This window comes from Vigna unguiculata, chromosome 11 (genome assembly GCF_004118075.2).
Source record: "Vigna unguiculata cultivar IT97K-499-35 chromosome 11, ASM411807v1, whole genome shotgun sequence".
Lineage (NCBI taxonomy): Eukaryota > Viridiplantae > Streptophyta > Magnoliopsida > Fabales > Fabaceae > Vigna > Vigna unguiculata.
This window is the reverse complement of record NC_040289.1, coordinates 22,117,221-22,135,029: the sequence shown is the minus strand read 5'-3', so window position 1 is coordinate 22,135,029 and position 17,809 is coordinate 22,117,221.

The window sequence follows — 17,809 nt, the reverse complement described above, 5'->3', positions numbered from 1 at the left end:
GATGCAAAGCTGCAAGGTATCCATGAACATCATCCAAGAAATTCAAAACATGTCAAGTACTCAGTTCAGCTCAAAGAGAGAATTGAAAGCAACATAACCTGATAATCACACTTGTTGTGCGCGACCACACTTAATTGAGCACCCATTCCCAAAACAATTCCAAAGCTTTAAAATTTCCTAAGGTAGGAATAATCATGGTTTTTCAGGATAAGGGCTTGTAGTGAGTTGTAGAACAATGAAAGGGTATGCATGCTCAAAAAGAGCTATCAACAGAAACAGTTCAAGGCAGGCTCATCTGGTTGTAGGCTTATCAGAACCAAATTGCCTAAATCATATCCAAACATGTATGTGAGTTAGAAAAGCATCAGAAAGAGTCAAGCCAAGGTCATTGTGCAAGCATTCAAGAGGCATATATCACACAACAAAGAACAAAGAGTGGCTCAAATCCTCACACAGGGTGAAATAATTCAAAAGTAACTTGACATGCAAGGAGAAAGCAAAGATATCAATCTACAGAATAACCAACAACTCATCCTCCAAAAGTGAAGTGAGTGTCCCAAACAGAAACAAAAACATAACACAAATTAACACAAATTAACAAAAGGGAAACAAACAAAAGGAAACAACAATAGATAGACTTGGACAAGTGCAATAAAAGTAAGGAAGGAGAAAGAAAACTCCCTAAATAATGGTGAAACAGAAGTGGGTTCAAGCAGGGAAGTCTCCCCTACAACAGTATCCACCAAGGTAGGATTTCTGAGGAATGGCTTTAGGCGATGCCCATTCACTTTGAAGCTCTTATCGGTGGACTGACTTTTGATTTCAACATCACCAAAATGATAAACATTAGTCACCACAAAAGAACCAATCCACTTTGACCGCAACTTACAACCCATGAGTCGAAGTTTGGAGTTATACAATAACACTTGTTGAAGGACAACAAACTCCTTTCTAGCTGTGGCGCTATCATGGAATATCTTGGTTTTCTCTTTGTAGAACATAGAGTTATTATATGCTTCCAAACGGATCTCATCTAACTCATTCAGCTACAACTTTCTTTCCTCCCCAGCTTGATCAAGTGAGAAGTTGCATGATTTCACAACCCAGTAGGCTCGGTGCTCTATCTCCACTAGAAGGTGGCATGGCTTACCAAAGACAACCCAATAAGGAGACATCCCTATAGGTTCCTTGTAAGCAGTCCTATGAGCCCAAAGAGAGTCCTCTAGTCTATTGCTCCAATCCTTCCTGTTGGGCTGCACAATCTTCTCCAAGATCCGCTTAATCTTCCTGTTTGAGATCTCGGTTTTCCTGTTAGTCTAGGGGTGATATGGCGTAGAAATCTTGTGCATAACCCTATACTTTCGAAGCAAAACCCCCATGGACCTATTTAAGAAATGGGTGCCCTGGTCACTAACGATAGCTCTAGGAATTCCAAACCTGCAAAATATGTGAGACCTAACAAAGTCTATAACAACTTGAGCATCGTTAGTCCTAGTGGCTTTAGCTTCCACCCACATTGAGACATAATCAACAGCAAGTAAGATGTAAGTGAAGACAAGGGTTGCTGAGGCATTTGTACCCCTTATTTGTCTCCAAGAAATTTATACCCCAGACATCGAAGACCTCGTAGAACAATATGGGTTGTTGAGGCATTTGTTGTCTCCAAGAAATGGCTCCTCCCACTCTCTGGCATTACTCACATGTGCTGCAAATCCTCCACACATCCTTGAAGATGGTGGGCTAGTAAAATCCACAATTCATCACCTTACGAGCTGTCCTTTGTGTGCCAAGATGACCACCAAGAGTAGATGAATGATAGAATTGAAGAACCGAGTCAATCTCATGGTCCGGAATGCATCTCCTGATAACCTGATCACTGCACATTTTCCACAAATAAGGGTCATCCCAAATATAATACTTAGCATCACTCTTGAGTTTATCACATTGAGCTCTGAATGCTAAGGGAGGGAAAACAGAAACATCAAGATAATTCACAATATTAGCAAACCAAGGTGAGGGAAAAGAAGAAAGTGTCAACAAACTCTCATCAGGAAAATCATCGCGGATCCGTGAAGCATCATCAACAGACTTCTCAATCCTGCTCAGGTGGTCTGCAACCAAGTTTTGTGCTTCGCTCCTATCATGGATCTCCAAATCAAATTCTTGGAGCCATAGCATCTATCTAATCAGTCGAGGCTTGGATTTTGCCTTCTTCAACAAGTACTTAAGAGTTGCATGGTCAGTAAACACAACAATAGGAGAACCAAGCAAATAAGATCTAAACTTTTCAAGTGCAAAAACAACCGCAAGAAGCTCCTTCTCTGTTGTGGTGTAGTTTGCTTGGGCAGGATCCAATGTCCTGGAGGCGTAGTAAATTACCCTCGACTGTTTGTCAATCCTTTGAGCTAGAGCAGCCGCCAATGCATAATTGGATGCATCGCACATTATCTCGAACGAGGTTGTCCAATTGAGCGCCTGAAAGATTAGAGTGGTGGTCAGTGCCTTCTTGAGGCAATCGAAAGCCTCTTTGCATTCGTTACTGAAGATGAACTCAACATCTTTTTGCAGCAAGTTAGACAATGGAAAGGCCTTCTTACTAAAGTCCTGGATGAAGGGTCTGTAAAACCCTGCATGGCCAAGGAAAGAAAAAACTTCTCACATAGAAGAGGGGTAAGGCAATTGTGAAATAATTGAAATCTTTGCAGGGTCAACTTCAATGCCCTTACTCGAAATGATGTGCCCAAAACCATGTCTTGTTATACCATGAAATGGCATTTTTAAAAATTGAGAACAAGGTTAGATTGGATGCACCTATTCAAAACTTTATCCAAACTGTTTAAACATGCATCAAAGGAGGATCCATACACAGTAAAATCATCCATAAACACCTTTATGCATTTTTCAAGAAAATCATTGAAAATGCTAAGCATGCACCGCTGGAATGTGCCAGGGGCATTGCATAGGCCAAATGGCATCCTCCTATAGACAAAAGTGCCAAAGGGGTAGGTAAATGTGGTTTTCTCTTGGTCCTCAAGTGCAATATGAATTTGAAAGTAACTAGAAAAACCATCAAGAAAGCAATAGTGGGACTTACCTACCAAGCGCTCAAGCATTTGATCAATAAAAGGTAGGGAAAGTGGTCTTTCCTGGTTTCTTGATTTAGCCTTCTGTAGTCGATGCGAACCCTCCAACTATTTTGCACCCTTGTTGAAATCAGCTCTTCTTTTTCATTCTTGACTATTGTGAGGCCTGTCTTTTTGGGAACAACATGGATGGGGCTGACCCACTGACTGTCTGAAATGGGGTAGATGATCCCAGCTTGTAGAAGCTTGGTCACCTTCTTCTTGACAACATCTAAGATGACAGGGTTAAGTCGCCTTTGTGGTTGTCTCACTGGCTTTGCTCCATTTTCCAATAATATTCTCTACATGCATGTTGATGGGCTAATACCAGGAATATCAGTCAATGTCCATCAATTGCCTTCTTATGCTTTTTAAGAACATGCAACAACCTCTACTCTTGTACAGTAGTAAGGGAGGTGGAAATGATGACGGACAATTTGTCCTCCTCCTCCAAGTATTCATACTAGAGGTTGCATGGCAAGGGTTTCAACTCTAGAGTGTTAGATGATGGCTGAATATTGGGAACCAGAGGGGAGGGAGAAATGGGTTCCACAACTTGTACCTCAACATAACAATCAGATGCATATGTACTTCCTGCAACATGGTTAGTGAAATCTTATTGTATAACATCAAAGTCAATAGGTACAACACCCAGAGAGTCAAACTCAGCATATTCGACATTATCCACATCATATTCAGTATCAGAATTAGAATCAGAATCAAGAACATCAATGCATGCAAACTAAGATAACTCAGACACAAATGAATATTTTAATGCATGCAAAGAGTGGAAATCAGAAATATGTCCATCAATAGCATGATCAATGATATCAACATGAAAAATACAGTGATCCTCGGAAGGATGTTTCATGATCAATATTTTAATGTCTGGCAAGGGTTTCAACATCCTTTCGAGGATCACTCTATTTTTCATGGCATCCAAAATATTAAATTGCACGACAATGTCATCAAACTCCATGGATAAAGTGCCAGCATGGACATCAATCTTGGTTCGATTTGTCTTTAAAAATGGTCTCCCTAAAATGAGTAGGGCAGAACCATGGGAAAATCCCTCTTCCATATCAAGAATGTAAAAATTAGCAGGAAAAATCAGTTCACCAACTTGAACCAAGACATCCTCAATGAAACCGGTAGGGTGGGCGACACTTCTATTTGCCAATTGAATGACCACACCCATTGGTTGCAATGGTCCAAGAGACAGGGAATTAAAAAATAAACAGAGGCATGACATTAATTGAAGCACCCATATCAAGCATAGCATTCTCAAACTTATTATTACCAATAATGCAAAGAACACAAAATGTACCTGGGTCTTTACACTTTTCAGGTATTTTAGGAACAAATTTACCTATCAGTGCAAATATGTTTCTCCCCATGTTGATCCTCTCATTTCCCTTCAGCCTCCTCTTGTGCGTGCACAGCTCCTTCAAGAACTTCGCATATTTGGGAATCTGTTTGATGGCATCCAAAAGAGGTATGTTCACCTCCACTTTCCTGAATGTTTCTAGGATCTTCCTATCAACATCTTCCATCTTCTTGCTTGGAATAGCTCTTAGAGGGAAGGGAAAAGGTATGGAAGGTGCAGTAGATGTGGAAGGACAGACTACATGAGCATCATCATGCTTTATCTGATGTGTAGGCTTAAGAGTGGGAACTTCAATCTTTTTCCCAAATGTCAATGTGATGGCACTCATATTTCCCAGATTATCCACCGTCTGTGATGGCAACTTATCATAATTTTGAGCCTGTGATTGAGTAAGTTGCGTAGTCATCTACCCCATTTGATTTGTCAAAGTTTAGATTGAGGCTCTAGTCTCCTGTTGGAATTGCATATTCTGAAGTGTCATCATTCTAACCAACTCTTTCAATGAAGTAGAAAAGGAAGGTGTAGGTGCAGGTGCAGGTGCAAGTGCAGGAGGAGCTAGTGTGGGTACAGGTGGAATATGAGCAGCTTGTGTAGGCACAACTCTTTGTTGAGAAGGTGGTTGCGTGTTTTGAAACGGTTGGTTTTGCTGCTATTGGTTGCCCTGGTTTCCTCATCTCAGATTAGGGTGATTTCTCCATCTTGGATTGTATCTATTTGTTGACAAATCATGGTTTTGTTGCTAGTGTTGAGGCCTATTGTTGTTGGAAATATTAGCTGTATACGCTTGAGGAGTATCCACTGGTGTAGAAGAAGAAGTGGCCTGTTATTGCAATGTTGGGCAAGAGTATGTGAAATGATCAATGGATGTACAAAGGCCACAAACTTTTGCAGCTTGAGCTCTCTGATTGGAAGCAAGTTGGTTGACCAGTGTGGTAAGAGCATCAATCTTACTCTCAAACTTCTTAGCGTATTCGGCTGCCCCTACATCATGAACTCCTCTAACAACTATGGCATCACTCCTTGTGCCAAATTGCTGAGAATTGGAAGCCATGTTCTCGATTAGTTGCCTAGCTACAACTGGGGTGATGTTACCAAGAGCGCCACCACTTGCGACATCAATCATGTTTCTTTCCATGTGGTGCATGTTGGCAAAAAGAAGAAGATGAAAATCTTCCTCCAATAAGGAGTTTTGATGATGATGATGATGATGATGACTTATGAAGAAGTATAGAAGACTTGATGATGATGCATGGAAAAATGTTGAAGACTTAAAAGAATGCTTCGATTCAAGAGATACATTGAAGACTTATGGGTTTAGTTATTCAGGTTTTGTAATATGTGTATGTTATTTGAAATAGTTAAATTAGTATGTCAAGAGTCAAAAGGCAAAACCCATGTAGTAGAGCACTAAGAGAATTTTATATATTTGCAAAAGTCACTGGAATAATCGATTGACTGGTCTTTAGATAATTTATGCTCTGCTCAACCACATAACCATTGACTGGTCAAGTTTAATTATTGATACTATGTTAAAGGCCAAAAGATACCCTCAATATCCTTTGCCTTATTCTCTCTTTATCTTTAGGGTTTGTGAATACAAAGGAGTTAACACAAGTTGTGACACACATAAAGAGCAACCTCTACAAATGAAATCTCTAATAACTCACTTAAGCAAATGAAAATTGTTCCCTTTGGGGATTTATATGTTCATAGAGATAATGTGCCAAATTATGAAGTTCCAGATGAAGAAATTGCTCTTTCTGATCCTACACCTCCTGTTGCACCAAATGTTGGATCTTCTAGTGGTGTTGGATCCTTCTTTTCTTTAGAAGAAAACATCTTAAGCATGAATAGGAGGCTGGAAGAATTATTTCTTCTTTCCAACTTCATCATGAAGAAATTGTTGGGTTAATTAGGGGAATATATACTAGAATATCAAATCTAGAAAATAGGTTTGACACGAGTGCAGAGTTTTAAGGGGAGCTTTTCCTATTCTTGCTTTATGGTTTGTTGCTTGTTTGTATTTTTTTTCTTCTAGTAAAATTATCAATTTTAGGAAAATTATATATTTTTACGTTCTTCTTATGATTATCTAAGTTAGGGAGAGTTTATCTCATGTGTCCTTTTCTCTAATGATCAAAAAAGGGGAGAAATATTTAAAGAAATTAACTTATTTAATTATTCTCTGTGTACGTCTTTAACTGCATGACATTACATATGCTTTAAACACATTGTTTTGATCATCATAAAAAAGATGGAGAGTTTATACTCTTCACATTTTATACTATCGGTATTGACCAGTTATGTAAAGAGTTTTCTATTTCTACAATTTGTAATTCTTTATCTTTATTATTTTTTGAAGAAGAAGAAGCTTCATTTTGGCTAGTTCTTACTACTATTTTTTTAATCTTTGTTTCTTAATCTTAAATCACTTAATGTTCTAAGTTGGTTTGGAATTCTTAATCTTTCTCTAGTTTCCATGTTATAGGACCACCTCTTCTTTTTATGTAGCTCACCAACGATCTTATGAACACCTCTCAGTGCTACACAGAGACTTTTGAAAGAGTAAACTTCTAGTTGTTAAACTAAACAACAAAATTACTCAACTATTTCAACTTTTGTTAGAAATGTCTTATGTTACTATTATACCATACTTTATTCTAAGCATATGTTCTAGGATTTTGTAATTTATATTTTTGAGATATATGTTTCACTAGTTTTCCTTTAAGTTTTTAATTCGTTTTGTGATTTCTATGGATGGGTCAAAGCTAAAACTAGGACTCGTACCTAGGGAATGTAATGCGCAAGCTATAAATCCAAACCCAGGAAGCACTTGACGTTCATATATTCCTACAAATTCATTCATTATTATTCTATTTATCTATCTATTCCCCTCTACAATAAAACAAATACTCAAAGAATTATGCTTTGATACTAGTAACGACAATATCATTAAGGCCTTAAACGCCTCAACCTCAACCAAAGGTTCAAGCAACCTTGGCAAAAATATTAAAATCTCCTTTGACAATATCAAGTAATTCTAAAAATCATTCAATCAAAACTTTAAACAAATTTACTCCCTTCAATCTTGTCTTTCTTTCAAAATCTAATCGTTCTTCACAATAGTTGGAGAACAAATAATTGTTAGACAAATGGCATCAAGAAGGAGGGTTGGATTGATGCTTTTAAAAAAATTGTCTTGATATCTATACTTAAGAAAATATCCTTTTTTAATTATTAATTAAGTGCGTTACCGGAAGCGTAAAAAAGAGGTAAAGGAAAGAAGAAATTCACACAGTAATTTATACTGATTCAGGTATAGCCAATGTGAGAATGATAATCCCAATTCACTATCTTTAGAGTATTTCAATTACAACCACAATGACATAATGAAACATGCAAAAGAAAAATTCTAAAGATTGATTAACACCTATCTTGAGCCCTTTTAAGATGTGACAACACCTTCCTTGAATCACAAAAGAGATGAAACACCTCCTCTGTACAAATCAAAGGATGAAAATTACTATTAAAAAAAATGAAGCATTGTCTCCTGGAAAGTAAGAGTATAAAGATAGAATGCTCAACGGTAAACTCCTTTCACAAGTGAATTCTCGTTACAAACTTGAATAAGAGTGGAAAAAACTCAATCAATATTTTTGTGCTTCTCAATAGTAGTGTATTGTGTTTTTTCTCGTTCTTAAATTGGGTTGTTTAAAGAGTTTTAATAGAGTTTTCTTAAAAAAAGATTATTCAATTAGTTCAAAAATAAAATCAAATAAATTGGAAAATCAATTTTTATTCTTTGTAGAAAAGACAATTTTTAGGAGAAGATACAGTTTAAATTCAAAAGATATTTTTATTTTTGAAAATCTATAGAAACATAATTTAATTAATTTAAATAAAATCAAAAAATTCGAAAATCAATTTTTATTCTTTGTAGAAAAGATGGTTTATAGGAGAAGATATAGTCAAAGAATACTTGATTTTAAAAAAATAGTTTCAATTCAAAAGATATTGTTATTTTTGAAAAAAATGTAGAAACGTAATTTAATTATGTTTTAACCTTAATTGATTATGTGCGTGACAAATGATTTCACTTGTGAAGAAAGATGATTTTGCTCATAATTCTTCTTATGCTTCGTTAATCTTGAGCTTTCCTTAATCTTGTAGTATTATTGCTTGAGTATCCATCAAAATCTTTAGCTTTCAAAGAGGTAGTGGTAACATCCTTTTTGCTAACATTAATCGTTTTGAATGGACCACCTTCTCATAAGAGCTTTGAACTGAGTTTTTTAGCGAAGAAAAAAAGTTCGTAGTGTTGGAGAACATATTTTGCACCAACATTTGATATTCCTCATTATCATGTAGAATATGAGTAAGAATAGTTGCATGTGCATCTAGTATTTTGCAACTACCCACAAGGAATTTGAAGGTTTTTTGTGTAGCGTAAAAGCATGCAGTTCTTCTGTTATACAAGGGGTCCGACCAAAAATTATTGGTGACGGTAAAGGTGTTGGTACTGAACAAAACCTCAACATTAAGAGATGTTTTTTCATAATTTTTAAAGATAATTATGAAGATTCAAGCTTAGTCTACAAATTTCTTACTTTTAATTTGAGTTTTTCACATAAGGTACTTGTTTGAACTCTAGAGTACATCACTATAAAAAACAATATAAATTCTAGCAGTTACTTTCTTCAAATGCGGCGATTTTAACTGCCACAATTCACGCTTGCAGCGGATTTGAAAACCGCCACAATTCAGGTCATCACAAAGAAAAAATGGGACAATTTCAAGCAAACTACCACAACAACCGCCATATATTACATTATCTAAAGTGATGATTTTCTGAGGTAAATTACGAATGTTAAAATCGTCATAATTGTTCAAACAAAAATTAAATACATCGAAAAGAATGGCTCTTTAAAATGGCGCAACTTACACTATCTTACGACGTTTATAACTATTTTTATTGCTATTATCAAACATGAGCTAAATTTTACATGATTTATTGGAGTGAAATTATTTAAACGTTTTCTAAAATGTTAAAGTAAGTTAAAAATGAACTTTAGAACTTTTCATCTATTACATAATGGGTTAAATTGTTCTTTAGAGGTTCTAAGAACAATATAAGTGATTATGTAGGAAGAAACATAAAACATAGTGTTTTTCAAGTTTTCATGTAACCAGTTATATAACCGTTTAGATTCCTTTTATAATAAATTTAATCAATTTTTGTAATTAATAAGGACCGTGTCTAATGGAATAAAAGATGTAATAATAAATTATTCTAGACAGACATTACAATATCTTTTAAAAGTTCTATTAGAATAAAGGATTTTCAACTAATGTAATTAATTATATATGTTAACATCTGTTTTCAAATTGCATTTTTCAAACATTATAAAAAGAGTATTAATCTTAATCTTTGTAAGAAATTTTGCAATAAATCAAAGATATTCTTACAATTGTTTTCTATGATCAAAATGCAATCACAAAGTGCTCGAAAAGATTTCAAAGAATTCTCAAGTGTTTTCTCTTCGTCATACTCATATGGTTAGTTTTTAGGGTATGTCGTGTTATGTTGTAATTAAGTTCCAAGTTTTTCTCCCATGGTTTCTTCTTTTCATTATCTTTACAAGATTATTTCTAGGTTTGTGTTTGTTTTGTAAATTGCTGAGAGTGTCAATAGTGTTTTTTGGATTGTTGGTTAAGTTGATCAGGCTAGAAGTCTTCTTAGATAGTCAAAGAGTGAATAAGGCCAAGATCCTCTTAAGTGAGTCAAGAGTGGATAGGACAAAGATCCTCTTTGACATTTAGGGTAATATTGAGGTTGATATCCTCTAGAGTCTTGTATTTTCTTTGTACAAACTTTTGTTTTTGAATAGTTGAACTAGTTTTTTCTTAAGGGAAAATTGAGACTAGATGTAAGATAATTGGTAATTTCAACTAGCATAACTTTTTTTTTTGTTTATCTATATAATCTTTTATTGATCTTATAACTCTTGTTTCAATTAGTTTCAAGAAAATTGCACTCTAAGTTTATAAAATCGGAGATAAGTTTTAAAATTATTTCATCTCGCTCAATTGGTTTAACAAAGTCTTTCTCTTTAATCTAAAAAAATGTACAACTAATACTCTTTAGGGACCCATTAAGTTTGGAGTGTATCATTTTAGGTTGGACTACATTTTTCTCCCTCTTTCAAATTGAGGTTTTTTTTCCTTTAAGTCTTAAAAGTAGGATAGATTAGTTATTTTATGTTGGGAGCAAAAATCTTATAAAATAAGCTGAGAATGTTGTTTGAAGTTCAAGAAAGACAATTTTGTTTCTTGAAGGGTTTAGATGTTAGTGCATAAGGGTTCATTTGAGTTACTATGTGAGAGTATTGTTTGATCCATTCTAATGAGTGTTTTATTTGATAGCCTTGCTAAGCGAAAGCAAACCAACTAAAACAAAATTGTTTGATTATATTAAGTTAAATAGGTGCTTCATTTGACATATTCACTCAATGAAAATGCTTTTACTCATCAAAAGACATCATTTTGACTTCTTACATTATGTGGTTATACTATTCTTTTCTCGATTAATTGGATATTTTATGCTTATGTTACGTGTAGAAAATATTAAATCGTATTGTTCACTAATTTGTTTGCTTTGATTAAACTAAATGACGATAGAGATTTGAATTACATCTATTTGTATGATATGTGAATTCAAGTCATGAATGAGATGACTCACATGGACAATAATAAATGCTGTATTAAGTATTCAAACCTATAAAAAAAATCCTTTTTTTCATAGACGGTCTTAGTCATAAACAATAATATTTATTGCACATTTGACACACTATGAACTCAAAATTTGAATACCTTAAATAGCCTGAACTCATGGAGCTCAAAAGTGGTAAATATTAAAGGTGTTAGTCTCTAATAAGAATTGCTTAATAATTATTTTTCGAAAGGCATCAATATCTTAGGAAATATCCTTTATATGTGGATTCATGTGTGATCCAAATAAATATATGTGTACGCGGTGCATGCATATGATGACACAATGAGGAATTGAAATAATTATTTTCCCATTTGTGCTAGTTTAAATATTTCATAATAATATGATGACATTTTGATTTTGAGGAACTTAGGCTTGTGATATTGCTAATGTCACCTACTATGCATGTATTAGATATATGAGCAAATCCTTGTCTTGATTTAGGATATGCATATGAAGGAAGAGCATAAGATAAAATTCTTAAAGACTTATTTTATATATGAATCTTGTATGAACAAATATTTTTGTTTAAGTTTTATTAGACACTCATAACATAACTTTATAACAATAATGTTTAACTTCTAACATTTATAAATATTTTATTTACATTATATAACTTTATGGGAAAAAAAGTTCAAACTTCGGTGTCTGCTAGGATGAATTCCAACCCACGTGAATATTGATCAAAAGAGTTAAAGATTCAGTCTTCCAATAATTATATTCTTAAACGTGTAAAGAAAACCTAAAAAAAAAATTTAATTGGGATAAGAATTCTGAAGTTGTATTATTTATTTGAAGTCATTTCCAAATGCATTTTTATTGATAAATTTCTCGGTGTCGTTAACACAAACATGAGCATTTACCGGTGGTTACATCACAATGTTGTTTATCACATAATCCTGGAGGACAATATGGACAATCAGCAGCAGTTTTACATTTTTTATCTTGCTTTCCTACTATGCTCACCGAGCATCGACAAACTTTATTAACACAAATAGCTGAATCTTTGCATAAATCTATTTTTCCCTTGCAATCTTTGCTCTCATTACATTCTTCCTTACCTAAGACAAATCCTACAAAAACACATGTCATCATTAGAATATATATAAAATCATGTTAAGTATCAAATTTTAACATGTAAACTATAAAACTATATGTGTATATTTTTATTATGTATTCAAACATTAAATCTCATGAATTAAGAGTGTAATATCTACATTGCATGCCACAAAAATGATTTATCAAGTGAACAAAAAAACTCAAACACCTTACCATTACATGCTATCAAAGCAAAAACAATTGCTACCAAAGTAACTTTCATCAAAGCCATTCTTTGCCTTGTTTTGTTTTACTATTTCTTCTAGTATATCTTATTACTCTTTTTGCATGAGGCACATATTTATATTATTAGGATGAGGTCATATATGTTGTGTAAAAGTGATAAGAATTCTCTGAAACTGATGTACCTTTGTCAAAAGAAGAAAAATATTAAGTCTGTTACATTAGATGGTTCAGGAGTCAAACTTTTCTTTTTATGTAACATTCTTCTTTAAAGTAATATTTAATTAATTTTGAAACATTCATTAATAAAGTAACATGGTTTTTATTTTATTAAATAATTAAAATTGTATCATAAATATATTCATTTTATATTTATAGAATATTAGTATAACATTTATACAAATAATAAATTAGGTCCTAATTAAAAGAAGACCAATTTATTATTTATATAAATGGTATTAATTAATTTATTTTTATAGAAAATATGGATTAATAATATATTAGTTTTAAATACTCATTTTTTATCGTAAAAGTATTTATATTTAATTAGTTTTAATATTATAAAAAAACATAGATTAATAAAACATGGATTAATAATATATAACAATGTAATATGTTAAGAAGAAAGTTTTAATAAAACTATCAGTATAAAATTTATATAAATAATAAATTTGGTTTCAATTTTGAAAGGGTATTAGTGTAATTTGAAAAAAATTTGGGACTAAATTGAATCAAAAAGACATATGTGGGGATTAAATTGGATCAAAGAGACATATATAGGAAATAAATTGAAATTAAGACAATAACATTTGACATTGACACATGTCAATGTTGCCATGTGGCACTAAGTGCCACATGTCACACAAGAGACTTGACACGTGGCATAAAAAAATTTGGAAAAAATATTAAAAAATTTAAAACAAATTAAAAAACAAAATAAAATCAGAAATTGACACTTGACATGTCGCTAACGTTGTTAGTAATTCTTTTTTTAAAGAACCTAACTGAGACAATTTTTTAAAAGTTAAGATGCAGTTGATAATTTCCAAAAATTAGAAAAATTGAAACTTTTTTAAAAGCAGAGATGACATTGAAATGTTCAAATAAAAGTGGTGACGAAACGAGTAATTAAGCTTATATAAAGGAACATTTAGATCACCTTTCACCACAAAAAAAAAAGTTGTATTTAACAAAGGTTTTTTACTTGAGGTTAATATAACCTCAACAAAGGATTAAACTAATTGAGGTTTTTTAACCTTCGTTAAGTTTCAAAGGTTTATTATTAAACCTTAACGAAATATAGTAGGCTTATCTCAAACCCCACTTAACAAATAATTTTAATAAGTCTTATTTTACTTTTTCCCTCACGTTCTTTTAATTTTCCCTCTTGTAAAGACACTCTTTTCTTTATTCTAAACTCTATAGTAGTGTTTGTTTGAGTGAATCGTTAAAATCCATTGATTTGTGTGGATGGATTGGAATTTTTTTTCATTTTCCTTTCTAATTATCTAATAGCGAATGAATGGACTGATTTGCAAGATAGCATAAAAAACCATCTCTCACAGACTGCAAAAATAAAGGATGTTTTTACAAATTTAACTTTATCATCTCCATTTACGTAATTTTTTTTCTTTTCAGTGCTTCAGAGTTTTGTGGTGTTGGAATCCATTATTTCTCAAACTTTATGTATATACATATATATATCATTAACAATTAGATATTATATATTATTATTATTATTATTATTTGATTTATATATATATATATATATAATAATAATTTAAATTAATAATGTGTTTATAATAAGTAATAATAATAAAAATATAATATAATAAATAATGCTTAATTATTGATTTAGTCCTTTAACGTGTTACTTTGGTTCATTTTATTATTTTTTAGTTCAATTTAATCTTTCATTTTTTAAAAATATTCAATTTGGTCTCCTTATTATTTTTGATTCAATTTAGTCCTCTCTTTTTTAAACAATTCAATTTTGTCCTCTTCGATTTGAGACCAAAGTAGTAATTAAGCTTAATTACAACTAGGGATGTCAAAACGCGACAGCCCCACCCGTTTAGCCCCACCAATTTCTAACTCGTCAAAATCGGGTTGGGTCACGTCAACTCGACATCTGAAAACATGTTAGGATCTTCAACCTGTTCAGCCAATGGACGGGTGGTGGGCTGGCGCACCCAAGGCATATGTAGGCGAGGTAAAAAGGTAGTTGTTTATGCCTCGGTTATGAACCGAATCATATTTGAGCATTACTGTCTCGATTCCCTCTATAAGTAAGGGGTACTGGGCATAAAAAATTTAAAAAAAAAAAAGGAAAATGAAATGTACTTTCTATCTTGGGTCTAGTCCAACCGAGGCAGAAAGCGTGATTTACTAGCTTGGTTATGTCCCAACCAAGGCATATTTGTTATTAAAAAAATGAAATAACCTTCTGCCTTAGTTTTGGTTACAACCGAGGCATAAAAGGTGTCGATTTTTTTAAGTACGGGTTCTGTTTCTTTCATATCCAACACAATAAACCTGCAAGTTTTCAACCAGAAAACCAGAACCAACCAGAAACAAAAGCCAAATTCTATTCAAACAAAAAATATGGAAAAATACTTAAATATTATTCATATTAATGTACTATTCATTACAATCTCATATGCTACCATAAATAGATATACTAAGTACTATTGTACATTTGTATAAAGTATTTTGCACAAGTTATCCTTAAGTATTTGATGGACTTGGTGGGGATTGATGTAGTGGTATTGAATTTCTATGCACAAGATATTAATTTAAATTAGTATATAAACTAAGACAAAATTGCATATAAGTATTTGATATAGTCAAATTATTACCGTTTCCCAACCACTTGGGATACGAGCACGTACAACGGTTGACATCCATTGTATTACATAGTAACCGTACTCATATGAGTCAGTTTGTAAACTACACTACAATGAAGACACAATTATAAGTAATTAAGGAAGAAAATAAATTGAATTATTATAATATTGTAGAACAAAATACCAAACCTAAAGGCCTAACCATGCTAGCCTTTTTGTCATAGTAATTGATTTCCCTACCAACATGCTATGTCCAACAATTGAACTATGAAAAAGGTAAGGTGTTAAGCTACAATTATAAAAAAAAAAAGTTCATAAAATTGAGGTTCTTTGTAAGACCCGTGAAATTTAATTAATTAAATAAATAAATAATTAATAAATGCGAATAGTGGGAGTCTTTATGACATTAAATTCTAACTTGCATGATGTGGAAAAGTACTAGCTCAAGTGGTTGAGAGTACTTGATTGTGTGAGAGGACTTGGGTTTAAGTCCTATGTGTGCCAATTGTGTGTTATTTATTTGTTATTATTTTAAGGGTTGAATATGTTTTTGGTCTCTCAAGTTTAAGTGAATTTTGGAATTAACTTAAATATTATCATGAAATGCGCTTGAAACGTCAAATAAAATTAACAAAATTTGGTTAGAAAGACTAAATTCACGCATTTTGAAAGATAAAGAACTAAATTGGTATAAAGTTTTGATGAATTATATTAGTCAGCATGAGATATGAATTGGTTGAATGGTTGAGCTTTGATTTGACATTGGCATGGTTGTGGGTTCAAACCTTGGAGGACCCAAATTAAACTTTATTTTTGTTAAATTTAGTTTTGGCTTGAATGTAAAAAGGTATAGGAACCCTAGTTGGCCAAAGAGCAGCCAAGAGTGGCTGTAAAACAGCCCATAACGAGACATGAATGGCCATTAACATCCCCAAGGCAAATTAGAGGTAAGGAAGAAGGTTTTTTGAGGCTACTATTGTACTGCACATTAGGGAGAGAAAATAAAAGAGAAACGTGAGGTTGAGTGCAATCCAGGAGCTGAATTGGGTGAGAGAAGAGAAGCCATTCTTTTATCAAAGAAGGAGACAAGAACTTTCAAGTTTAGCAAAGGAAACCAGGTTAGGGGAGTTATACTCGTTAATTGTCGTTACATCAATTGTACTGGTTTTAGGTTCCTGAAGAGGAACTGCTGGGCGGCACATCCCTGGCCGCTAGGCAACACATGGCTGTCTACCCAATTCTGGGTTACTGGATGAAGGGCCTGGCAGGGCTGTCTACCCAATTCTGGGTTACTGGATGAAGGGCCTGGCGGGGGTGTTGATTTACCCGCCAAGCGACGCGAACCTTCTTGGTTGATTTTGGATGTTCCGTGCATTTTGGGTGACTTTGTTCGGAGGAAGAGTTAGTTTCATGTGTGAAGAGGTGATGTAATATCCCATTTTTGTGAATTTCGCCTCATTGAAGGCTAAATTTTGATGGAATAGTGCGGGTATAGTTAAGGTTGGAAAGCATTAACGTGAGATTGCTGTGAGAACCATTGGGTGAAATTTTAGTGGAAATTGGCAAGGTTTGAATGTGGGTTGTACGTTAGTCTTATTGTAGGGAAATTCATGTGAGGATTGGTGGAATTGGACAGAAAGGAGACAAACTGGCAAATTTTTGGAGTTCTCGTAAAATAGAGCAGATTCTGGGTTATCCAAAAATCTTACGCACTGCCTGGCGGCACGGGGCTTGCCGTCAAGCGCCACCGCAGAGGTAGCTATACTAGCATGGCTGTAGGAGGGTTGTGATGATTCTGTGATCCTAGAAAGTTAGGTACTTAAAACACGCAGGGTTAGAGAGAATATTTAGATATAGGCTTTGGTAATAACTTGTACAATTGAGAAGGGAGACATAATTTCATTATTTTATGAGGTGAGGGATTTTATGATGCATTAGGTGTAAGGAGTATGGAGTGATATTTCAAGGAAGTGTAAATTGGGAAATTGTGCGACTAGTTAGATAATATAGAGAATTCAAAGGTGTGTTGCTATTGTTCCTTGAGTTAAGCTTGGAACCTATCCCTTGAGTTGAGCTCGGGATAGGGGTTATGCACATGCCATTCCTCGAGTTGAGCTCGGAATGGCATTCCTCGAGTTGAGCTCGGAATGGCATCCCTCGAGTTGAGCTCGAGATGGCGGATGAACACGAGGAACCCTTGAGTTGAGCTTGGGTTGGCGAGTGTTGCCGGTGTGAGTGTGCTAGTTGTGGCCACTACGGATGAGTTTAGATTGATTGCCCACCTTAGTAGTTAGCTGACGAGTTTGGTAGTCTTGTGAAGTTGCGACTTTGTCGTATTTGGGAACTCCATCTAGCGTTACGGTCTATGATCCGTATCATCGTTTCCCTCACGTGCTCTATCGGT